Here is a 25,937-nt window from a genome sequence, read left to right as displayed (position 1 = left end):
GTTCCCTCGCCCACAAGTTTGCCGGGGGGAAAGGAGAAGATAATGGTGTGGACCAGGCGTCGTTCAAGAAAGTTTCGCCTTACCGGGACGCAAACAACAGAAAAGCTAAGTTGCCAAAGTTTGAGCAATCAGTTTTAAAATTTTTAAGTTATCTTCCTCGAACGACCGTGCTTTGTATGGAAAACCTATGCGCGGGGGAACCAACTCGTAGATAGTTGCGCCCTTACTTTGTTTCGAGTCCGCTCAACAACTTAAGTGAGCTGCGACTAGTTGCGACAAGGTTTCTTGTCGGTAGCGGCACCGCCAGTAGGCTGCTGACGTCCCGCACTCAGCGCTCGCGGCTAAGGCGCCTGCACCGGCAAGTTCCCTAAAAGCGTAGGGCAAAAACATACAAAGGAAGGAATCAAGTAAAGGAAATAACATAGCAATCGATACCCAAAAAAAAGTTATATTACAAGATAGCTTGTCGCAGCTCTAATAGATTGTTCTCGTAACATGACCAGCAACGACAAGAAAAGGAGAAAACGGGCGGCCTAATCTATGCGATCGCCCTCAACCCTCTTGATCTCGCTCACCTTGTCCATAATGGGTGCGACAAGGGTCTTGAGCGCTTCCAGATCAGCATCCGGCGGCAGGGTCTTGAGGACGTTGGTGAGGTTGAGGCCTGGGTTGCAGAAGGCCACCTTCACCAACACCTTTTGAAGAACTCCCGTGCAGATCGTGCGCGACTCGTCGGCCAGCTGCTTTGGGATCCTTCCTCGGAGTCGCTGGAGGGCCATCGCCACGCCTTTGAAGAACAAGCTGAGCTTGGCGCTGGGTTGGAGGTTCTCATCGGAGGGATACCCGAAATCCTCCATCCCCAGCTGTGCCAGCTCCCTGTTGATGGCTGCGGCAACATCCACGAGACCCTATGTCCAGTGCTCCACATTTTCCCTAAAGGTGTTCTGGGTGGCAGCAGCACTCGCTAGCAGCGCCTCGTTGGCCTTGATCTGCTTCTTCAAGGCCACCTCCTGCTCCCTGGCGCCGTCCAGCGTCTTGGTCAAAGTGGTTAGCTTCAACTCAAGATCTGCGTTGGAGTCCTTGGCGGCGCTAAGCTCCTTGCCCTTCTTGGCGAGACTACCCTGCAGCTCGCCAAGGGTGTAGGCATCCTTCTCGCGCTCACGCTTGAGCGCGACAAGCTCTTCACCCCTCGCCTTGAGATCGGCCTCCAGCTGCGCCACCTTCATCTCCAGCTCCTTCTTGGCGGCCTCGGCAGCTGCGGCGGCATCCTCTGCTTCCTTGAGAGCCCCGCCGAATGTTTGCTCGCACGCAGCAAGCTCCTCCTCGTGGCTGTCAAGGTTAACCTTCCGCTATGCCAACTCACCCTCCCGCGCAAACAGCTCCTCGGTGGCAAGCCGCTGTTGCTCTTCAATTTCAGCCTTCTCGAGGAGGAAGGCTTTCCGCTCCTCGGCGAGTTGCTCCCGCTTCTCTGCCAGGGACCGGAGAGCTTCCTGGTTGCAACCTCGGAGCTCCTCCGTGCGCTTCTCGATGTCCACTCCCGCCTTCGCGACAAGCGCTTCTCGGGATTCTACCTTGGCCTGCCGAGCGCGGTAGAGCGACAGCAGCTTCCGCAGCAGCCGCTCCTCCTCAGACTCGCCGCTGCTGCTGCTCGGCGCATCAACCAGCGTCAGCCCAGCGGAGGCGAGTACCTCTCCATCCAAGGTTTCTCCTTCGACCGGCGCCCTAGAGCTTGATGCCCAGGGGAGCTTGATGAAGACGCCATCGCCGGCCTTCAAATAGGCGCCGGGCTGGGGCTCTTCGGAGCCCGACACTGCGGCAGCGGCAGAGGGATTGGCGGTCGGCATAGCGCCTTGCGCTCTTGCGGTCTCGGGGCCGTCAGTGCGATCGCCAGACCCCTCGCCGGCTTCTCCGGCGGCAGCTTTGGCGGCCTCTTCGCCGGCGGGATCATCAGCGTCAGCCGCTTCTTCGGTGGCGGCGGCGGTGGCGGTATTGCCGCGCGCGTTCTCCTCGCCGGCAACCTCGGTTTCCATCGGCTCCGTGACAGGTGGATCTAAAGGCCGGAAGAGGGAGAAAAGTCAAGCAGATATCCAAAAAGAAAATCAGAAGAAGAAGAACCCAAGGGAAAGTTTTTCACGAAAGAGGATTACCTGTGCTGGGTTCTACAGTCGTGGTCTCCGTCACCGGGGGGTCGCTGATGCTGTCCCTTGCCGGAGAACTGTCCCTTGCCGGAGAATTCTCCCTTGCCGGAGAACGCTCCCTTGCCGGGGAATCCTCCCTTGGCAGTGTAGTCGAAGCAGATGTCATGTCGGGGGCGGCTTCCGAACGCTCCTGGTGAGGCTGCTATGCTCCTACACAAACCAATAGTCAGATATCAGCAGAGAAAGAATACCCATGCGCGCCTAACAGCGGGAAGTAAAACCATGTACTTACGCTGGGGGCTGCGCTGGGGGCTGCTTTGGGGAATAGGTGCCGGGTCCGGCAAGGTGGTCTCGGAAACGCCCCCTGCTGTCGCGGTGGGTTCGTCCTCGATGACAATCACCGGGACCTTGGCTCTCTTTGCCGCTCTCTGGGCCAGAGTCCTGAAAAGGAATGAGTTCGGAGTAAAGCAAATCAAATACAAGACAAATCAGCAAGAATTGAAGAACTACAAGTACAGTAAAGAATCTTACTCTTATTCTTCCTCGTCGGAGCTGAGCGCGGAGAGGTCGAAGTCCGGCCCACCTTCGGTGCGACGAGGCGGAGGAGTGGGTTCCCTTAACCGCTTGGCGGGGGCAGCGGCAGGAGCAGAAGCGGCGGTCCGGGAGGACCCCGCTCCAGTTGCCGCAGCGGCGTGAGGTGCTCCCGCGGCAACAGTGCTTGTCATGGTGGAGCGTGTCGCGCGGCGCGGCGGTTGTTGACTCGTCTGCCGCCCCGCTACGTCCCCGGCCTTGCGGAGACGCCTTCTTGGTGGAGCTGGAGGCTCTGCTTGCGGCGGGCTATCTGAGGATGATGAGGAAGAGGAGTCGGTCTTCGACGAGCCGCTCGCACCCTCGGCGGGCTCGCTCGACTCGGCTTCAGGCTCGGCAAGCTCTCCCTCGCCGGCAAGCTCCTCTCGCTCGGCAAGGCTTGCCGCCTCTGCTGCCTCTGCCTCCTCCACGGTGAATCCAAACTCGCCCGCAGCAGCGGCTGCCGCCGCCTCTTCCGCCCTAGTGGCGATGCGCTGCATCTCCGCATCGGTGGTGTCACGGGTGAGGCTTTTCTGCTCATCGGAGCGGACCGGCACTTCTACCAAGCCATCAAAGAACTCCTTCATGATGTCGTCTGCAGGCTCTTGCCAAGTTGGGACAATTCCATGCGAATCGCACAGTGGCATCATTGCACGGATGCGGTCGAGCGAGGAGTTGTTGCACAGTGGAACGACACCCTTCGGCAACCTGAACCATTCGGGATGTTGAGGGTCGTGTTTGAACAGTTCCTTGAGCATCGCGTCCAGTTCCAGGACAGTGAAGTTGAAGTTGAGGCCCAGGCGCAGCCTCATGATGTCCGCCGCACCCCCGAACTCCCAGGCGGGTCTCCTCCTCTCCTGCAGGGGGGCGATGCGGCGGCGAAGGAAATCTGTGCCAACGGCGCTACAGTGAGCCCGGCAAGCCTGAGGCGTAGGATCCGGGTGATGGCAATCTTCAGCCTATCATCTTCCGGGGCCACGCTGCTCCAATCTATGTCACGCGCTACTGGGGCTTGGCGCTGGGCAGTAAACGGCTGCGGGTTCTCCTCGACAATCCAGCACCAGTCTGCTCTCCATTCCTCCCACTTGCCGCGGAGCTCTCCCTCCAGATAAGCCTCCTTCTTGCCGGCTCTCGAGATCCAGGCGATTCCGCCGGATAAAGGCTCCCCTCTCTCAACTCGGGGCATGAAGAAGTGGCAGAAAAGAGCTACGTTTGGATGGACTCCGACAAAGTTTTCGCAGAGATGTGCGAAAATTGCCATGGTCAGAACGACATTGGGGGTGAAGTCAAGGAGGTGGAACCCGTAGGTGTTCATGATGTCACAGAAAAATTCAGAGAAAGGCGGGCAGAGCCCGCAGTAGAAGAGCAACGCGAAGAAGGGATATCCATTCGGAGCCCGTTCCGAAGCGGCGGCGGAGAGTACCTTCGTGCGCGGATGTGCTCGCGTCTCCGTCGACCAGAAGAGGTAGTAGTACTCCCTCAGCTCCTTCGCGGCGAGCTGGGGGGGGGGAGGTTGTCCGCTCCCTTCGCAGTGCCGCGAGCCGCTGCGCCTCGGTCGACTTCACGACCTTCCCCTTGCCGGCTTTCGGAGCCATGGCGGAGGTGGTGGGGGAGATCGACGGCATTGGTGGTGCTGGTGGCGATGGGGGGCGGAGCGCTGCTCTCTTTCGGCTTTGGGAAGAAGAGGGAGAGCGGCGGAAGTTTCTGAGATTGGAATAGCAACTGGCGAGATGGGCGAACTGCCCCTGTTTCCCCTGCTTATAAAGAGGGAGGGGGCGGACGTTCCGCCTTTCCGAATAAAGAAACCACCCATGATCTCTCCCACGACGCCGCATTCGACGCGTGCCGTTAGGGGAGGGCGCGGTGGATGCGGAGTAAGATACGGCGTAAACCAGGCCGCGCGTGCCCGTGCCCTGTTTTGGGCCTGGCCCAACAGCGCTCGGCACCGTGTGTGGCCCAGGCCCGGGGGCTCCTGTCGGTGTACTAGAGTAGGGGTACCCTAGTATCCCGAACTTGTGCACGGGCAGTCGCAGCACCCCGCTGCAAGGCTTGCCGGGTGACCGCCAAGGTCCTCCGTGGTTCCTTTGGAGCCATTCAAGAACAAAGTATTCAAGGCAAGAAGACAAGACCCCGGCAAGAGGAGCTTGCCGGGAAGGCCAACCAAGGCATCTTAAAGGACTTGCCGCGACGCGCCACGCGTCCCGGCAAGGCCCGGTGAGCGACAAGCTTCCGGACGCGGCAAGACAACGACCGCGGCAAGGCGCTTGCCGCGGCAAGCTACCACTCTGTACCCGCGCTCCAGCACATCCACCAACGTGTCGCCCTGGGACCTTTCCAGGCACGTGTGGCGAGAGGCTGTGCAGCCAGCGGTGCGCGGTGGCTAGCGGCGCTGACAAGATTGCCATTGTGGCAAGCGGTGGCGTCCCTGACGGTCCCTTTTCGCACTATTTGGGCGACGCAGACGGGCATTTAATGCCTTTGTCCCCTGCCGTCAGGGTTAGGTATGATACACTGTACAGGTAGTTGTACCAACCGCAACACCCTTTCCATTTTTACCCTTGTCTACATTGCCACCTGTCGGTGACCCGTTGAGCATATAAAAGGAGGCCCATGCGCAACGTAGAGGGGGGTTCGAAGGCAGAAAACACTCACGCTCGGTCTCGTTAGCAGCTAGTGTGTACTGTAGCACTCAGCGCTCCCGAGCAAGAACTCAATACAATCAGACATGCAGCAGTAGGAGTATTATCTCTCTGGAGAGCTCTGAAGCTAGGTAAACTGCTCGTGTGCTTCGCCTCAATCTGCTCTTCGCGCGATCTCCGCCCCCCGCCGAACCGAAAGGGGCCCGGTCCGCCGGCCCCATAGGTGTTCGCGGATCAGTTTCCCCGACACCCTTGCATTACATTATTTGCCATTCTCTTGTTGTTTTCCTCTCCCCCACTTCTAAAACTATTTTCAAAAACCTTTGCCTTTTCTTCTCCCCTCCTCCGTTCGTCTCTTTTCGCTTGCTTCTTGTGTGCTTGTGTGTTGGATTGATTACTTGTCATGATGACTCAAGATAATACTAAATTTTGTGACTTTTCCAATACCAACAACAATGATTTTATTAGCACCCCGATTGCTCCTACTACTGATGCTGAATTTTGTGAAATTAATACCGCTTGGTTGAATCTTGTTATGAAAGATCAATCTGGCCTTCCTAGTGAGGATGCCGCAACCCATCTAAACAACTTTGTTGATTTGTGTGATATGCAAAAGAAGAAAGATGTGGATAATGATATTGTTAAATTGAAGCTATTTCCGTTTTCTCTTAGAGATCGTGCTAAAATTTGGTTCTCTTCTTTGCCTAAAAATAGTATTGATTCTTGGGATAAGTGCAAAGATGCTTTTATCTCTAAGTATTTTCATCCCGCTAAGATCATCTCCCTTAGGAACGATATTATGAATTTTAAGCAACTTGATCATGAACATGTTGCACAAGCTTGGAAGAGGATGAAATTAATGATACATAATTGCCCTACACATGGTTTGAATTTGTGGATGATTATACAAAACTTTTATGCTGGATTGAATTTTGCTTCTAGAAATCTTTTAGATTCGACCGCGGGAGGCACCTTTATGGAAATCACTTTAGGAGAAGCTACTAAGCTCCTAGATAATATTATGGTTAATTGTTCTCAACGGCACACCAAAAGATCCACTAGTAAGAAAGTTCACGCGATTGAAGAAATTAATGTTTTGAGTGGAAAGATGGATGAACTTATGAAATTGTTTGCTAATAAAAGTGTTTCTTTTTATCCTAATGATATGCCTTTGTCCACTTTGATTGAGAATAATAATGAATCTATGGATGTGAATTTTGTTGGTAGGAACAATTTTGGTAACAACACGTATAGATGCAATTTTAATCCTATGCCGTTTCCTAGTAATTCCTCTAATAATTATGATAATTCCTACAACAACTCTTATGGAAATTTTAATAAGATGCCATCTGATTTGGAGAATAGTGTTAAAGAATTTATGAGTTGGCAAAAGAATTTCAATGCTTTGATTGAAGAAAAATTGCTTAAGATTAACGAGTTGGCTAGGAACGTGGATAGAATTTCTCTTGATGTTGATTCTTTGAAACTTAGATCTTTTCCACCTAAGCATGATATCAATGAGTCTCTCAAATCCATGAGAATTTCCATTGATGAGTGCAAAGAAATAACCACTAGGATGCGTGCTAAAAAATATTGGTTTGTGAAAGCGTGTTCTTCTAGTTTTCATGATAATAATGATGAAGATCTAAAAGTGATTGATGTGACTACTATTAAATCTTTGTTTTCCAATATGAATCTAGATAAATATGGGACTGGAGATGAGTCAACTTTAGTTAAAAGGTGTCCCAATGATTCGGAGTTTTTAGATCTAGATGCAAAAATTGATAAAAGTGGGATTGAAGAGGTTAAAACTTTAAATATCAATGAACCCACTATTTTGGATTTCAAGGGATTTAATTATGATAATTGTTCTTTAATATATTGTATTTCCTTGTTGCAATCCGTGTAAATTCTCCTCATGCTTATAATCAAAATAAAGCTTTTACTAAACATATCCTTGATGCTTTGATGCAATCTTATGAAGAAAAGCTTGAACTAGAAGTTTCTATCCCTAGAAAACTTTATGAAGAGTGGGAACCTACTATTAAAATTAATATTAAATATTATGAGTGTTATGCTTTGTGTGATTTGGGTGCTAGTGTTTCCACGTTTCCAAAAACTTTGTGTGAGGTGCATGTTTCCGTGAATTTGATGATTGTTCTTTAATGTAGCGACCCGACCTCAGATGGTCAAGTCTCTGTGCTCCGGTGTCATCCCTGGATCAGTAATGCTGACACCACACAGTACTTCGAAGGATTTATAAAAGAGTAGCAATCACACACTTATTACATCGTCTGTCCAGAAGAGGACTTATTACAATAATCATGGCTTAAGGCCATCTAATAACGATAACAGCGGAAGACTTGGAAGATAAGTGAGTCCATCAACTCCAACGGCATCACTGAGTATAGAACCACGACCTAAAAGCACCTTACTCGTCATCTGAAAAGTCTGCAACATGAAAGTTGCAGCCCAAAAATGGGTCAGCACATGGAATATGCTGGCAATGTAACACATAGAGAATAATGAATGATAAGCCTATACTACATGCATATATGGCTGGTGGAAAGCTCTATGGTTACAGTTTTTGCATAAAGCCAGTTTTTCCCTACTGCAAAGGAATAAATTTATTTAACTATCATGGTGGTTGTTAAACATTGAGAATGGTTGACAGCATTCTCAATCCCAATTAAAAAGTACTCATTAACAAACCCATCAATATTAAATTAGAGTAACATGTTGAGATTCACAGAATATTCAAGTACTAGATACTCAAGATGTCCATAACCGGGGACACGGCTAATCATGATTAGTTTGTACACTCTGCAGAGGTTTGCGCACTTTTCCCCACAAGACTCGATCGCCTCCGTTTGGTTTCTCGCACTACATGGTGTTTGAGAAACGGATGACCGAGACACAGTCTTTCAGAAGCGCTAGCACCTTACGATGGGTAGACCGGTACACCTACATCCCCTACATCTGCTAGTCCACCACTATAAGAGTTCGCACAACTTAGTCAACTATGCCAGAGCCCATAATGGCTTGTGGCTGCACACGTAAGTTACTAGTATGAATTATCTTATGATCCCTTTGAGCCTGGGTGGCGGTCCATAGGAAAATCACACGGTACCCCCGGGATTTCCAAAAAAAACAGGCAAGTCCTGGTAACCCCAGGTGCCTCAATCCACCCAGATGTGTATTTAAGTTGCCACCTTAGATAAACCATTAATTAACAAACTCACATCTGTCATGGATATCACTCACCCAATCCACGTCTACTAGCATAGCATGGCATAATAAGCAAACGTAGAAGTAACTCCCAAAGGTTTCATAAGTAAAACAGGTAATAGGTACTACCTCATCTACTTCCCATCCCACAATTTAATTAGATCCTAATCATGCAATGTGTGAGGATTGATCTAATGCATCAAAATTGGGTAGTAGAAAAAAGTATGATCAAGTGTTACTTGCCTTGCTGATCATCCGCGAAACCTAGAGATTCGAAGTAACAAGCGGCGCACTCCGGGTGATCTATCGCAGACAAACAACAAGCATACAATAAGTACTCATCTAATGCACAGGTAAATCTCGAATAAAAGATCTAACCAGAAAGTCCAACTTAAGAACCCTGGTTGCAAAAAGAATCAAAAGGAATAAAGCAACGAAAGTCAAACGGCGAGAGAAAACAACTCGATTCTAGCAATTTGGAACTAAGTCAAATTTTACAGTAGCAAAACTTGGTTTAAGTTGATTAGTCGGAATGGCGGTTTCGAAACGAAACTCCAGGCGCTTGAATTACCTGATTCCGATAAACGAGCGAGAAGACAAACTAGAAAGAAGATCGGATCTGAAATCGCTATCAGAAAAATAGCGGAATAAATCCGACTAGAAAAGAAAACGACGAACGGTTGAACAAATGGAGGTTCGTTAACCGAGGCTAACAGGTGATCACGTTCGTTGAGACGAATGGTCCGGCGAACGCTCGCTAAACAAAACCGGAAAGAAATATCGGCGAGAAAAACCGATCTAGGGTTTCGGAAAGAAAACCGAAACGAAAAACCGATTTAGAGACCGGAACGGTTTATGAGAAAAACTGAACCGAGGGAATAGGTGACGCGGCGCGGGGCTAGTACCTCGAAGAGGCAAGGGGCTCCGGCGGCGGCGGCGTTGGGCGGCGGCGGCGGCACTTGGCGGCGGCGGCGTGGCAAGCGGCGGCGGCGGCGGGGTGTGGGGCGGCGGCGGCGGTGGTGCTGCGCTGCTGCTGCTGCTGCGGAGAGGAAAGGGCTTTGGTTTGATGTGTTTGAGGGGGGGGGTGCTTGGGTATTTATATTGGGGAGGGGGAGGGTTTTGCTTGGAGTAGGGGACAAGAATTAGACTAGGATTAGGAATCCTAGGAACAAATGGAATAAAAGAAACGGGGTCCAAATCCTACTAGGATTTGCTAAAGAAAAGGAAACCGGGGCGACGGCGGCTCCCTGGCGCTCGCGCGCATGCGCGATGGCCTTGGCCTCCTGGCCGGCCAGCGGCTGGCGGCTTGGGCCTTTGGCCCAAGGCGCTACAGCTTTTTTTAAACGGTTTCGCGCGCAGAAAAAATACAGAAAAGAAAATCTAAACGAACTCCAAAATTAATAAAGTAAATTTTCCCCAACTCCTAAAAATGAGCCGAACAAAATGAACTTTTACTCGGGCCTAAAATGCAATTTTTTTGAAAATACGCATTTTTTTCCTAGGGCAAATAAACTCCGAGAAAAATCAAAAATTAGATTTATTTATTAAATCCTCATGTTTCCTAAATTTTGGGAAAGTCATATTATTCCCTCTCTTATTTTTGATATTGGAAAAATATATTGAAGATAAAATAAAAAATCCAAATGATCCTCTTTTCAAAATTTGAAAGAACTCAAATATGAAAATTTCGAAATCTCCAACTCTCTCCGTGGGTCCTTGAGTTGCGTGAAATTTCTAGGATCAACAAAATGCAAGAAAATATGATATGCATGACTATCTAATGTATAACATTCCAAATTGAAAATTTGGGATGTTACAAACCTACCCCCCTTAAGATGAATCTCGCCCTCGAGATTCGGGTTGGCTAGAAAATAGGTGAGGGTGATCCTTGAGAAAATCTTCTTCTCTCTCCGAGGTGGCTTCATCCTCCGTGTGGTGGCTCCACTGAACCTTGCAAAACTTGATAACCTTGCTGCGAGTAACTCTGCTGGCATATTCGAGAATCTGACTGGTTTCTCCTCATACGTTAAATCATCCTTCAACTGAATTGTTTCAAGCGGCACTGTATCTCTTAACGGTACCTCTGCCATCTCGGTGTGACATTTCTTCAGCTGAGAAATATGGAATACGTCGTGAACTCCTGACAGTCCTTCTGGTAATTCCAACTTATAAGCAACTTCTCCCATGCGTTGCAAAATCTTATAGGGTCCAACGAAACGTGGTGCTAATTTTCCTTTAACTCCAAAACGCTTAACTCCTCGTAGTGGGGATACTCTAAGGTAAACTCTGTCTCCAACTTCATATTCTATCGCCTTGCGTTTTGAATCTACATAGCTCTTCTGTCTGGACTGGGCTACCTTGAGCCTATCGCGAATCAACTTAACTTTCTGTTCAGACTCCTTAATCAAATCTGGCCCAAACAACTGACGATCTCCAACCTCGTCCCATGACAACGATGTCCTGCACCTCCCTCCGTATAAAGCTTCGAAAGGTGCCATCTTCAAACTGGTTTGGTAACTGTTGTTATAAGAAAACTCCGCATACGGCAAGTTATCGTCCCAACTAGATCCATAATCTAGTGCACAAGCTCTCAGCATATCCTCCAAAATCTGATTGACTCTCTCAGTCTGTCCATCTGTCTGTGGGTGAAAAGCTGTACTGAATTCCAGCCTGGTTCCCAATGTTTCATGCAACTGATTCCAAAACTTTGAGGTAAATTGGGTTCCTCTATCTGATACGATACTCCTCGGAACTCCGTACAAACACACAGTTCTAGTCATGTATATCTTTGCCAATTTAGCACTGCTATAGGTAGTCTTGACGGGAATGAAATGCGCTACCTTCGTCAAACGGTCGACTATAACCCAAATCGAGTCATAGCCTGAACGAGTCTTTGGCAAACCCGTGATGAAATCCATGCCTAGTTTATCCCACTTCCATTCGGGTATCGGCAATGGTTGCAACAATCCTGCTGGCTTCTGATGTTCTGCCTTCACTCTCTGACATACATCACAAACTGCTACATACTCCGCAATATCCTTCTTAATTCCAGTCCACCAGAACGTTTCCTTCAAATCCAAATACATCTTGGTATTTCCCGGGTGAATCGAATAGGGTGAATCATGTGCCTCTTGCAGAATCAACTTCCTGATCTCCGGATCATTTGGCACATATACACGGTCCTCAAACCATAGGGTATCGTGCTCATCCTCATGAAATCCCTTTGCTTTTCCTTAGCTCATTTTCTCCTTTATATCTGCAATCTTTTTATCATTTTTCTGAGCTTCTCTGATTTTATCCATCAAGGTAGACTGAATCTCCAATGCTGCTACATAGCCTCTCGGAACTATTTCCAAACATAGCTCATGAAGATCTTCTGCTAATTCCTTTGGTATCTCTCCCGTCATCAGCGTGTTGACATGGCTCTTGCGGCTCAATGCGTCAGCTACTACAGTAGCCTTTCCGGGATGACAATGCAATCTCATATCATAATCCTTGATGAGCTCCAACCATCTTCTTTGTCTAAGGTTTAACTCCTTCTGCGTGAAAATGTACTTCAAACTCTTGTGATCCGTGTACACCTCACAATGATTTCCAATGAGGAAATGTCTCCATGTCTTCAATGCATGCACTACGGCTGCTAACTCCAAATCATGTGTGGCATAATTTAATTCATGAGGTTTTAGTTGTCGTGAAGCATACGAAACAACTCTTCCTTCCTGCATAAGCACTGCTCCAAGTCCTCGACGTGAAGCGTCGCAATACACCTCATAATCCTTGGTCTGATCTGGCAAAATTAACACTGGTGAGGTAACCAATCTTTTCTTCAACTCCTGAAAACTTGCCTCACAATCCTCAGTCCATATGAACTTGGTATACTTTTTCAGCAACTCCGTCATAGGCTTTGCAATCTTTGAGAAATTCTCAATGAATCTCTGGTAGTATCCTGCGAGTCCCAGAAAACTCCGGATCTCTCCAACTGTCGTTGGTGCTTCCCATTTGGTTACGGTCTCAACCTTTGTGGGGTCAACTGCTATACCTTCTCCGGATATAACATGTCCAAGAAATCCAACTTCCTTTAGCCAAAACTCACATTTGCTGAACTTGGCGTATAACTGATGTTCCCTCAGCTTCTCCAAAACCAATCGCAAATGTTCCTTATGTTCCTCTTCATTCCTCGAGTAAATCAAAATGTCATCAATGAACACCACGACGAACTTATCCAAAAACTCCATAAACACTTTGTTCATCAGGTTCATGAAATAAGCAGGTGCGTTAGTCAGTCCAAATGACATAACAGTATACTCATACAGTCCATATCTTGTGGTGAACGCTGTCTTAGGTATGTCCTGCTCTCGAATCTTCAACTGATGGTACCCTGATCGCAAATCGATCTTGGAAAACACTTTGGCTCCTTGCAAACGATCAAACAGCTCATTTATCATTGGTAGTGGGTACTTGTTCTTGATTGTTACTGCATTCAATCCACGGTAATCAACAACCATCCTTAACGATCCATCCTTCTTCTCCACTAAAAGTACGGGTGATCCCCAAGGCGAAGAACTTGGGCGTATATAACCTTTATCCAATAGCTCCTTAATCTGCTTCTTGATTTCCGCCAAATCCTGTGCGGGCATCCTGTATGGTCGCTTCGATATTGGGCCTGTTCCTGGCAAAAGCTCAATCAAAAACTCAATGTCTCTATCCGGTGGCATTCCTGGCAATTCCTCAAGAAATACATCAGGGTAATCCTTCACCACTGGTACCTCTTCCTGCACAACTCCGGATAAGCAATTTACTTGATTCCTCTTTGATCCATGTCGTGACACATACTTGATCCTTCTTCCTTCTGGTGTCGTGAGCAAAATCGTCTTACTTGCGCAATCGATGTTTCCTCCATACATCGACAGCCAATCCATACCGAGAATCACATCCAATCCTTGGGATTCCAGAATGATCAAATCCGATCGGGAATACATGCCTTCCTATACTCAATGGCACTTGAAAACATCCTTGTCTGGCCATGTACTCTGCTCCTGGTGAACTTACTAGCATAGGGGTTTTAAGAATCTGAGTAGGCAGACTATACTTTTCTACAAATCCCCTTGATATGTATGAATGCGATGCACCAGTATCGAAAAGAACAAGTGCAGTAAATGACTTAACCAAAAACTTACCGATTACTGCATCGGGCTGAGCTTCAACCTCCTCCACATCAATGTGGTTCACCTGTCCCCTGTTGAAAGGGTTTGGCTTCTTTCCAGAGCTTCCATTTCCACCTTGGCCTTCGGGACAATCATTTGCATAATGTCCGGTCTTGGAACACTTGTAATAGGTGACATGGCTCAGGTCTTTCTTGGCTGGGGTTGATGGCGTGGTCCTGTTCTGGCCGTTGCTTCCTCCATTCCCATTACCATTCTTATGGCCATTATGGTTGTGCGAACTACCTCCTCCATGGGTATGCTGAAACTGAACTCCCTGTTTAGGTGTATAACGGGGCTTCTGCTGGGCTCCAGAGTTATACTTCCCCTGTCCATACTTCCTCTTGCGATTCTCAATCTGCTGCTGCTTTCCTTCAATCATGAGGGCTCGGTCTACCAACTCCTGGTAGTTATTGAATCTTGCTACCATCAACTGCATGCTTAACTCATCATTCAGTCCTTCCAGAAACTTCTCCTGCTTAGCTGCATCTGTAGCAACGTCATCTGGGGCATAACGTGCTAACTTACTAAAATCATCCACATACTGGCCAACAGTCCTTCCTCCTTGGCGTAAGTTGCGAAACTCACGCTTCTTCATGGCCATAGCTCCTGCTGAAACATGGGCAGTGCGGAAAGCTTGCTGAAACTGATCCCATGTGACAGTGTCTACAGGGTAAGTGGCTGTGAAATTCTCCCACCATGCTGCTGCGGGTCCGTCAAGCTGATGTGCAGCAAACTTCACCTTCTCACCATCTGTGCATCCTGCAGTGGTCAACTCCCTTCCTATCTTGCGGAGCCAATCATCTGCTACAATCGGCTCGGTGCTACTGGAATACACCGGCGGATTCAGCCTAAGAAAACGAGTCAAGTGATCCGCAGGTGGTGGTGGTGGTGGGTTGTTGTTGTTGTTGTTGCCTTGGTTCTGCACCAATGTCTGAATCAAAGTATTCTGCTGCTGAATCAACTGAGTGATCTCTGGCGGGAAAACCAACTCGGGGTCGCGTCTCAGAGGCATCTGAGGGGTTTAGAAAAGACGAGAAATTAAGACTAGAGTGGGGTCTAAGGAGAAAACACTACCCAAATGCTCATGAGACAAATGCACACAAAATCACTTCATTCATTCAAACAAAGGGCATACAACGATCTAACTATCGCAGAAAGTGCGTGTACTATAATGTTTACATGGAGGGAATACTACTAGTATATGGTGGTCATCTATTAATTTGAACCGGTGGAAGCCTCCATGATGTCTGCTCCAGCTTCGTCTTCAAAGTCGGGTTCACTTGGATCTGAATCGGTGTCGTCGATGATGATGTAGTTGCTCGGACAGTCAACGTACTTGTCTTCATTCTTGAGCTCCAACTTCTTCTTGAGTTCTCCAATCTCATACTTAAGATCGCGGTTGTGCCTTACGACAGCTACGATCTCGTCCATGTATTCCTTGCGTTTAGACTTCATCTCTCCTTCAAGTTCGATGATCCTTCCCTTCGCATTCTTCAACTCTACCATATCCTTGCACATCTGGTACTCCTGGCGTCGGATGTGCTGGTTTAACTCCTGGATGTAAGCTGCAATGGATCTATCCTTCTTGGTGCTGACTATCTCCCAATCTTCATTCCGGCGTCCGCAAATTTGGTAGATAGTGTCCTTGAGTTCTTGTTGATAAACTTCTCCAATGCGTCCCATGGTGATATGAGCTGCCATGCTCTTTCCCAGACTCCAGGTTGGTGCACTGAAAACACTATCTATGGGCTTCATGATTGGCGCGAATGTCCTTCCCGGAACATGAGCTTGAATCTTCCAGCGCTCCTCTTCAGGCAGAGTGGCGTTGAAAGTCCCGGTGAAGCTTGGTAGTCCAATGTTCAGGTACTTGGCGACTTCCTTCAAGTGGGATCCAAAAGGTGTGCCTTCATCTGGTTGAGCGTACTTGATCTTTGCGTCCGTCATCCTAAAAGAGTAGAAAAGATGAGGAGTTAGAAAATGAGAAGAGAATAGTGATCTATGGCTTTAACTTAGTGGTCGTGTCCTACAGTCAGCGTGTGCTCTGATACCATCTCTGTAGCGACCCGACCTCAGATGGTCAAGTCTCTGTGCTCCGGTGTCATCCCTGGATCAGTAATGCTGACACCACACAGTACTTCGAAGGATTTATAACAGAGTAGCAATCACACACTTATTACATCGTTTGTCCAAAGAGGACTTATTACAATAATCATGGCTTAAGGCCATCTAATAACGATAACAGCGGAAGACTTGGAAGATAAGTGAGTCCATCAACTCCAACGGCATCACTGAGTATAGAACCACGACCTAAAAGCACCTTACTCGTCGTCTGAAAAGTCTGCAACATGAAAGTTGCAGCCCGAAAACGGGTCAGCACATGGAATATGCTGGCAATGTAACACATAGAGAATAATGAATGATAAGCCTATACTACATGCATATTGGCTGGTGGAAAAGCTCTATGGTTACAGTTTTTGCATAAAGCCAGTTTTTCCCTACTACAAAGGAATAAATTTATTTAACTATCATGGTGGTTGTTAAACATTGAGAATGGTTGACAGCATCCTCAATCCCAATTAAAAAGTACTCATTAACAAACCCATCAATATTAAATTAGAGTAACATGTTGAGATTCAAAGAATATTCAAGTACTAGATACTCAAGATGTCCATAACCGGGGACACGGCTAATCATGATTAGTTTGTACACTCTGCAGAGGTTTGCGCACTTTTCCCCACAAGACTCGATCGCCTCCGTTTGGTTTCTCGCACTACATGGTGTTTGAGAAACGGATGACCGAGACACAGTCTTTCAGAAGCGCTAGCACCTTACGATGGGTAGACCGGTACACCTACATCCCCTACATCTGCTAGTCCACCACTATAAGAGTTCGCACGACTTAGTCAACTATGCCAGAGCCCATAATGGCTTGTGGCTGCACACGTAAGTTACTAGTATGAATTATCTTATGATCCCTTTGAGCCTGGGTGGCGGTCCATAGGAAAATCACACGGTACCCCCGGGATTTCCAAAAAAACAGGCAAGTCCTGGTAACCCCAGGTGCCTCAATCCACCCAGATGTGTATTTAAGTTGCCACCTTAGATAAACCATTAATTAAACAATCTCACATCTGTCATGGATATCACTCACCCAATCCACGTCTACTAGCATAGCATGGCATAATAAGCAAACGTAGAAGTAACTCCCAAAGGTTTCATAAGTAAAACAGGTAATAGGTACTACCTCATCTACTTCCCATCCCACAATTTAATTAGATCCTAATCATGCAATGTGTGAGGGTTGATCTAATGCATCAAAACTGGGTAGTAGAAAAAAGTATGATCAAGTGTTACTTGCCTTGCTGATGATCCGCGAAACCTAGAGATTCGAAGTAACAAGCGGCGCACTCCGGGTGATCTATCGCAGACAAACAACAAGCATACAATAAGTACTCATCTAATGCACGGGTAAATCTCGAATAAAAGATCTAACCAGAAAGTCCAACTTAAGAACCCTGGTTGCAAAAAGAATAAAAACGAATAAAGCAACGAAAGTCAAACGGCGAGAGAAAACAACTCGGTTCTAGCAATTTGGAACTAAGTCAAATTTTACAGTAGCAAAACTTGGTTTAAGTTGATTAGTCGGAACGGCGGTTTCGAAAGGAAACTCCAGGCGCTTGAATCACCTGATTCCGATAAACGAGCGAGAAGACAAACTAGAAAGAAGATCGGATCTGAAATCGCTATCAGAAAAATAGCGGAATAAATCTGACTAGAAAAGAAAACGACGAATGGTTGAACGAACGGAGGTTCGTTAACCGAGGCTAACCGGTGATCACGTTCGTTGAGACGAACGGTCCGACGAACGCTCGCTAAACAAAACCGGAAAGAAAAGCCGGCGAGAAAAACCGATCTAGGGTTTCGAAAAGAAAACCAAAATGAAAAACCGATCTAGAAACCGGAACGGTTTACGAGAAAAACTGAACCGAGGGAATAGGTGACGCGGCGCGGGGCTAGTACCTCGAAGAGGCGAGGGGCTCCGGCGGCGGCGGCGTTGGGAGGCGGCGGCGGCACTTGGCGGCGGCGGCGGCGGTGGCAAGCGGCGGCGACGACGCGGATGTGGGGCGGCGGCGGCGTAGGGCGGCGGCGGTGGTGGTGCTGCAATGCTGCTGCTGCTGCAGAGAGGAGAGGGCTTTGGTTTGATGTGTTTGAGGGGGGGGGGTGCTTGGGTATTTATATTGGGGAGGGGGAGGGTTTTGCTTGGAGTAGGGGACAAGAATTAGACTAGGATTAGGAATCCTAGGAACAAACGGAATAAACAAAACGGGGTCCAAATCCTACTAGGATTTGCTAAAGAAAAGGAAACCGGGGCGACGGCGGCTCCCTGGCGCTCGCGCGCGTGCGCGATGGCCTTGGCCTCCTGGCCGGCCAGCGGCTGGCGGCTTGGGCCTTTGGCCCAAGGCGCTACAGCTTTTTTTTTAAAACGGTTTCGCGTGCAGAAAAAATACAGAAAAGAAAATCTAAACGAACTCCAAAATTAATAAAGTAAATTTTCCCCGACTCCTAAAAATGAGCCGAACAAAATGAACTTTTACTCGGGCCTAAAATGCAATTTTTTTGAAAATACGCATTTTTTTCCTAGGGCAAATAAACTCCGAGAAAAATCCAAAATTTGATTTATTTATTAAATCCTCATTTTTCCTAAATTTTGGGAAAGTCATATTATTCCATCTCTTATTTTTGATATTGGAAAAATATATTGAAGATAAAATAAAAAATCCAATTGATCCTCTTTTCAAAATTTGAAAGAACTTCAAATATGAAAATTTCGAAATCTCCAACTCTCTCCGTGGGTCCTTGAGTTGCGTGAAATTTCTGGGATCAACAAAATGCAAGAAAATATGATATGCATGATGATCTAATGTATAACATTCCAAATTGAAAATTTGGGATGTTACATTTAAATTTGCCTCTTGCGGATTCCACCATTAAGAAACCTGTGGGAAGAATTAATGATGTTCTTATTGTTGCAAATAGGAATTATTTGCCCGTAGATTTCATTGTTCTTGATATAGATTGCAATCCTACATGTCCTATTATTCTTGGTAGATCTTTCCTTCAAACGATTGATGCAATTATTGATATGAAAGAAGGAAATATTAGATTCCAATTTCCGTTAAGGAAGGGCATGGAACACTCTCCTAGGAATAAATTTAAATTACCTTATGAATCTATTATGAGAGCTACTTATGGATTGCATACCAAAGATGGCAATACCTAGATCTATTCGTGTTTTTATGCCTAGCTAGGGGCGTTAAACGATAGCGCTTGTTGGGAGGCAACCCAATTTTATTTTTGTTCTTTGCTTTTTGCTCCTATTTAGTAATAAATAATTCATCTAGCTTCTGTTTAGATGTGGTTTTATGTTTTAATTAGTGTTTGTGCCAAGTAGAACCTTTGGGAAGACTTGGGTGAAGTCTTTGCGATCTTGCTGTAAAAAAACAGAAACTTTTGCTCTCACGAGAATAGCTGTCATTATTTACAGAAGGGTGCTTTTAGGTTGATTTATTTTTCATATGATTAATAGGCAAATTAATAATGTACACCAATTTATTTCAGAATTTTTGGACTTACAGAAGTATTCGAAAGCTACAGATTGTTCTGTTTTTGACAGATTCTATTTTTCGTGTGTTGTTTGCTTATTTTTATGAATCTATGAGTAGTATCGGGGGATATGAACCATAGAGAAGTTGGAATACAGTAGGTTTAACACAAATATAAATAAAGAATGAGTTCATTACAGTACCTTAAAGTGGTGGTTTATTTTCTTATACTAACGGAGCTCATGAGATTTTCTGTTGAAGTTTTGTGTTGTGAGGTTTTCAAGTTTTGGGTAAAGATTTGATGGATTTTTGAATAAGGAGCGGCAAGAGCCTAAGCTTGGGGATGCCCAAGGCACCCCAAGGTAAAATTTAAGGACAACCAAAATCCTAAGCTTTGGGATGCCCCGGAAGGCATCCCCTCTTTCGTCTTCGTCTATCGGTAACTTTACTTGAGGCTATATTTTTATTCACCACATGATATGTGTTTTGCTTGGAGCCTCTTGTATGATTTGAGTATTTGCTTTTTAGTTTACCACAATCATCCTTGCTGTAAACACCTTTTGGGAGAGACACACATGAATCGGAATTTATTAGAATACTCTATGTGCTTCATTTATACCTTTTGAGCTAGACAATATTGCTCTAGTGCTTCACTAACATCTTTTTAGAGCACGGTGGTGGTTTTATTTTATAGAAATTGTTGATCTCTCATGCTTCACTTATATTATTTTGAGAGTCTTTTAGAATAGCATGGTAATTTGAGTTGGTTATAAAATTAGTCCTAATATGATGGGCATCCAAGATGGGTATAATAAAAACTTTCATATAAAGTGCATTGAATACTATGAGAAGTTAATTCTTTATGATTGTTTTGAGATATGAAGATGGTGATATTAGAGACATGCTAGTTGAGTAATTGTAAATTTGAGAGATACTTGTGTTATAGTTTGTGCTTCCCGTAGCATGCATGTATGGTGAACCGTTATGTGATGAAGTTGGAGCATGATTTATTTATTGATTGCCTTCCTTATGTGTGGAGGTCGGGATCGCGCGATGGTTAACTCCTACCAACCCTTCCCCTAGGAGCGTGCGTGAAGTACTTTGTTTTGGTGACTTGTAGATTTTTGCAATAAGTATGTGAGTTCTTTATGACTAATGTTGAGTCCATGTATTATACGCACTCTCACCCTTCCACCATTGCTAGCCTCTCTAGTACCACACAACTTTCATCGGTACCATACACCCACCATATACCTTCCTCAAAACAGCCACCATACCTACCTATTATGGCATGCCATGCAACTTTCCACCGTTCCGTTTATTACGACACGCTCCGTCATTGTCATATTTCCTTGCATGATCATGTAGTTGACATCGTATTTGTGGCAAATCCACTCTTCATAATTTTTTCATACATGTCACTCTTGAATCATTGCACATCCCGGTACATCGCCGGAGGCATTCACATAGAGTCATATTTTGTTCTAAGTATTGAGTTGTAATTCTTGAGTTGTAAGTAAATAAAAGTGTGATGATCTTCATTATTAGAGCATTGTCCCAGTGAGGAAAGGATGATGGAGACTATGGTTCCCCCACAAGTCGGGATGAGACTCCGGACTAATAAAAAAAGGGAGGCCATAAAAAAAGAGAAAAGTCCCAAATAAAAAAATGAGAGAAAAAGAGAGAAGGGGCAATGCTACTATCCTTTTTCCACACTTGTGCTTCAAAGTAGCACCATGATCTTCATGATAGAGAGTCTCCTATGTTGTCACTTTCATATACTAGTGGGAATTTTTCATTATATAACTTGGCTTGTATATTCCAATGATGGGCTTCCTCAAAAGTGCCCTAGGTCTTCGTGAGCAAGCAAGTTGGATGCACACCCACTTAGTTTTCTTTTGAGCTTTCATACACTTATAGCTCTAGTGCATCCATTGCATGGCAATCCCTACTCACTCACGTTGATATCTATTAATGGGCATCTCCATAGCCCGTTGATACGCCTAGTTGATGTGAGACTATGTTCTCCTTTTGTCTTCTCCACAACCACCATTCTATTCCACCTATAGTGCTATGTCCATGGCTCACGCTCATGTACTGTATGAAGATTGAAATTTTTTGAAAATACTAAAGTATGAAACAATTGCTAGGATGAAACCGGGGTTGTGCTTGATTAAATACTTTGTGTGATGAAGATAGAGCATAGCCAGACTATATGATTTTGTAGGGATAGCTTTCTTTGGCCATGTTATTTTGAGAAGACATGAGTGCTTTGTTAGTATGCTTGAAGTATTATTATTTTTATGTAAATATTAAACTTTTGTCTTGAATATTTTGGATTTGAACGTTCATGCCACAATAAAGAAAATTACATTGACAAATGTGTTAGGTAGCATTCCACATCAAAATTCTGTTTTTGTCATTTACCTACTCGAGGACGAGCGGGAATTAAGCTTGGGGATGCTTGATACATCTCCAAAGTATCTATAATTTCTGATTGTTCCATGCTATCATATTATCTATTTCGGATGTTTAATGGGCTTTAATTTGCTCTTTTATATTATTTTTGGGACTAACCTATTAACCGGAGGCCCAGTGCCAGTTTCTGTTTTTTTGCCTATTTTAGAGTTTTGCGGAAAACGAATACCAAACGGAGTCCAAACGGAATGAAACCTTCGCGATGATCTTTCTTGGACCGAAAGCAAACCAGAAGACTTGGAGTTGAAGTCAGAGACGCAACGAGGCATCCACGAGGCAGGAGGGCGCGCCCAGGGGGATACGCGCACCCCCACCCTTGTGGGCCCCTCATAACTCCACCGACCTAGTTCTTTTGCCTATATATGCTCTTATACCCTAAAAACATCAGGGGGAGCCACGAAACCACTTCTCCACTGCCACAACCATCTGTACCTGTGAGATCCCATCTTGGGGCCTTTTCTGGCGATCTGCCGGAGGGGGAATCGATCACGGAGGGCTTCTACATCAACACCATTACCTCTCCGATGAAGCGTGAGTAGTTTACCATATACCTTCAGGTCCATAGTTATTATCTAGATGACTTCTTGTCTCTCTTTGATTCTCCATACAAAGTTCTCCTTAATGTTCTTGGAGATCTATTCGATGTAATACTCTTTTCCGATGTGTTTGCCGAGATCCGATGAATTGTGGATTTACGAACAAAATTATCTATGAATATTATTTGGTTCTTCTCTGAATTCTTATATGCCTGATTTGATATCTTTGCAAGTCTGTTTGAATTATCGGTTTAGTTTGGCCTACTAGATTGATCTTTCTTGCCATGGGAGAAGTGCTTATCTTTGGGTTCAATTTTGCGGTGTCCTTTCCCAGTGATAGTTGGGGCAGCAAGGCACGCATTATATTGTTGCCGTCGAGGATAAAAATATGGGGTTTATATCATATTGCTTGAGTTTATCACTCTACATCATGTCATCTTGCTTAATGCGTTACTCCGTTCTTATGAACTTAATACTCTAGATGCATGCTGGATAGCGGTCGATGTGTGGAGTAATAGTAGTAGATGCAACATCGTTTCGGTCTACTTGACACGGACGTGATGCCTATGTTCATGATCATTGCCTTATATATCTTCATAATTATGCGCTTTTCTATCAATTGCTCGGCAGTAATTTGTTCACCCACCGTAATACATGCTATCTCGAGAGAAGCCACTAGTGAAACCTATGGACCCCGGGTCTCTTTTCCATTATATTGCATCTCTTTTCCATATTGTTGAATCTCGTTTACTATTTTGCAATCTTTACTTTCCAATCTATATAACAAAAATACCAAAAATATTTACTTGATTATCTCTATCAGTTTTCACTTTTGCGAGTAACCGTGAATGGATTGACGACCCCTTTATCGCGTTGGTTGCAAGTTCTTGATTGTTTGTGCAGGTATTCGGTGACTTGTGCGTCATCTCCTACTGGATTGATACCTTGGTTCTTCAAACTGAGGAAAATACTAACGCTACTTTGCTGCATCACCCTTTCCTCTTCAAGGGAAAACCAACGCAAGCTCAAGAGGTAGCAGCAACCCCGGAGTGACAATAGTCGGGACCACTCCCGATGATGGCAGTAGTTTGAGGAGTTCATGTATTCATCATGTGTTAATGCTTTGTTCCGGTTCTCTATTAAAAGGAGGCCTTAATATCCCTTAGTTTCCAATAGGACCCCACTGCCACGGGAGGGTAGGACAAAAGATGTCATGCAAGTTCTTTCCATAAGCATGTATGACTATTTACGGAATACATGCCTACATTATATTTATGAACTAGAGCGAGTGCCGTATCACCCTAGGTTATAACTGTCTCATGATGAATATCATCCAACGAGTCACCGATCCAATGCCTACGAATTTATCATATATTGTTCTTGCTAAGTTACTACTGCTAGTGCTATCGTTACTGCTACAATATCACTGCTATCACTGTTACCGTTACTATTTCTACTACTGCTATCATCAAAACTATCATATTACTGTGCTACTAATCACTTTGCTGCAGATAATTAATCTCCAGGTGTGGTTGAATTGACAACTCAGCTGCTAATACCTTCGAATAATCTTTGGCTCCCCTTGTGTCGAATCTATAAATTTGGGTTGAATACTCTACCCTCGAAAACTATTGTGATCCCCTATACTTGTGGGTTATCAGCGGGCCTGCCCATGGAAAGCCTGTTAATGGCATGTTCGCATATAGCCCATTGACAGCCCGCTAACTCATGGCCCGTTAAGGCCTATCCGGATTTGGCCCAGTAGCATCATCTGGGCCGTCCAATATGATTCCAGACCGTTGGAACTTCTGGCCCACGTATGGCCCATGACGTCTTTCGGCCTATATGAGGCCATTTGAACTCTGGGCCCATTAACAGCCCATGGTGAAACTGTCCCATATTGAACAATGTATCACTTTATAGCCATTAACGTCCCATTATTCCATTAGGCCGTTTCCAGCCCATATTATCTTTCGGCCTTCTAAGGGACCATTTGTTCTTGGGCTCATTTCTAGCCTTTGATTCCTTATAGTCCGTTACTGGCCTGTTCTGCTTGTGGGCCAAATCCAGCCCGTTGTTACAGTCGGCCCATTTGTGGCTCGTTAATCTGTTGGACTGTTTTCATAGCATCATCAAATACGACCTATTAACGGCCCATTATGCCTGTCGATAGAATTAAGCTCGTTGTACATATTGGCCTATTAACGGCCCGTTATGCTCGGGCCATAAACTCATGATTTCTATTCTAGCCCATTTATGACCCATATTGCGTTCCTTTTTTTGGTCCACGAATTGTACGACCCATGTTTGGCCAATCGATCATGCGGCCCGTAGAAGGCCCATTGATTTTACAGCCCGTAGAAGGCCCATGGTTCCTACGGCCCGTACGAGGCCCATGGTCACTACCACAGTAACATGACCATGGTTACAATAGTCTGTATGTTGCCCATGGTTATTGTGGCCTAGTTTAAAAATATTTTATTGTGGCCACTAGCAAACTGCGGAAAAATAGTTGCAGTGACTACAACCAAACAAATAAACAAGACAATAAGGAAATAAATAAGCAAGCAACTTACGCTATTACGGCTATTATACATATTACATTCACTAAGCATCAAAGTTCGCCACCAGTGCGAATAGGGGGAACAGAGCAGCATATTACATACACTAGGCGTCTAAATTGGCCACCAGTGCAAATAAACACGACAGCAAAATAAGTCCAGAACTGAAACCACTTCAGAAGAGCTCAATAAACGATATCCTAGATACCCACCATGATGACAAGACGCTTGGCAAGCTTATTAGCTTTCTCTTATTTGGCGCTTAAATCCTCCAGCGCTTGCTGTGTCACCAGAAAGTATGCATATGAATTCCGTAGGGACTTCCCCAGTCCTTCGGCTTCGTGTTGCAACACATCTGATCAATGTCTTTCAACTTGAAGTTGAGACTCAAGAAGTCGAACTGATTCAGGCAGAGAGTTCGAAGAGCTTGTGCCAGCAGGAGTGGCTAGTAACTCGAACACTACATCAAAACAGGACTTTGGGATTGTCTCACTGTCTTCAAGATAGTTTTTATCAGCTTTCTTGGAGACCAATAGGGATGTCTCGCTATCTTGAACCTTATCTGCATTACTTCCTTTACCACTGCATAACGGGGTACTCTTCTCCAATATCTTGTCTGCATTCTAAAAGAGAAACAAGCAGACATATCACATGTTTACCATGTTGTATATGAAACTTATTTTGGTAAACCAGTTCAGTAGTAAGGTGGATAGGATAACAACATGAAACAAACACATATCTATGTACTATAGTCATTGTATGGTCTATATCATTCTAGTTTATGTTGCCAAATCAAGATAGTGACAGTTCAAATCATATCTGTTTAAGACAAAGCAGCATAGACGGAATATAAGTGCGGGAAACTACACATCACTAACAACACTTGTAATGTGCATGACATGAGAACATAACTGTTTATTAAATTGAAACTGAATCAACATAGAGCAAGTTACAACAGCAAACCAGTTAAAGAAACATGTTTA

Source organism: Triticum aestivum, chromosome 3B, assembly GCF_018294505.1.
Source record: "Triticum aestivum cultivar Chinese Spring chromosome 3B, IWGSC CS RefSeq v2.1, whole genome shotgun sequence".
NCBI classification, from domain to species: domain Eukaryota; kingdom Viridiplantae; phylum Streptophyta; class Magnoliopsida; order Poales; family Poaceae; genus Triticum; species Triticum aestivum.
This window is presented reverse-complemented; position numbering follows the sequence as displayed.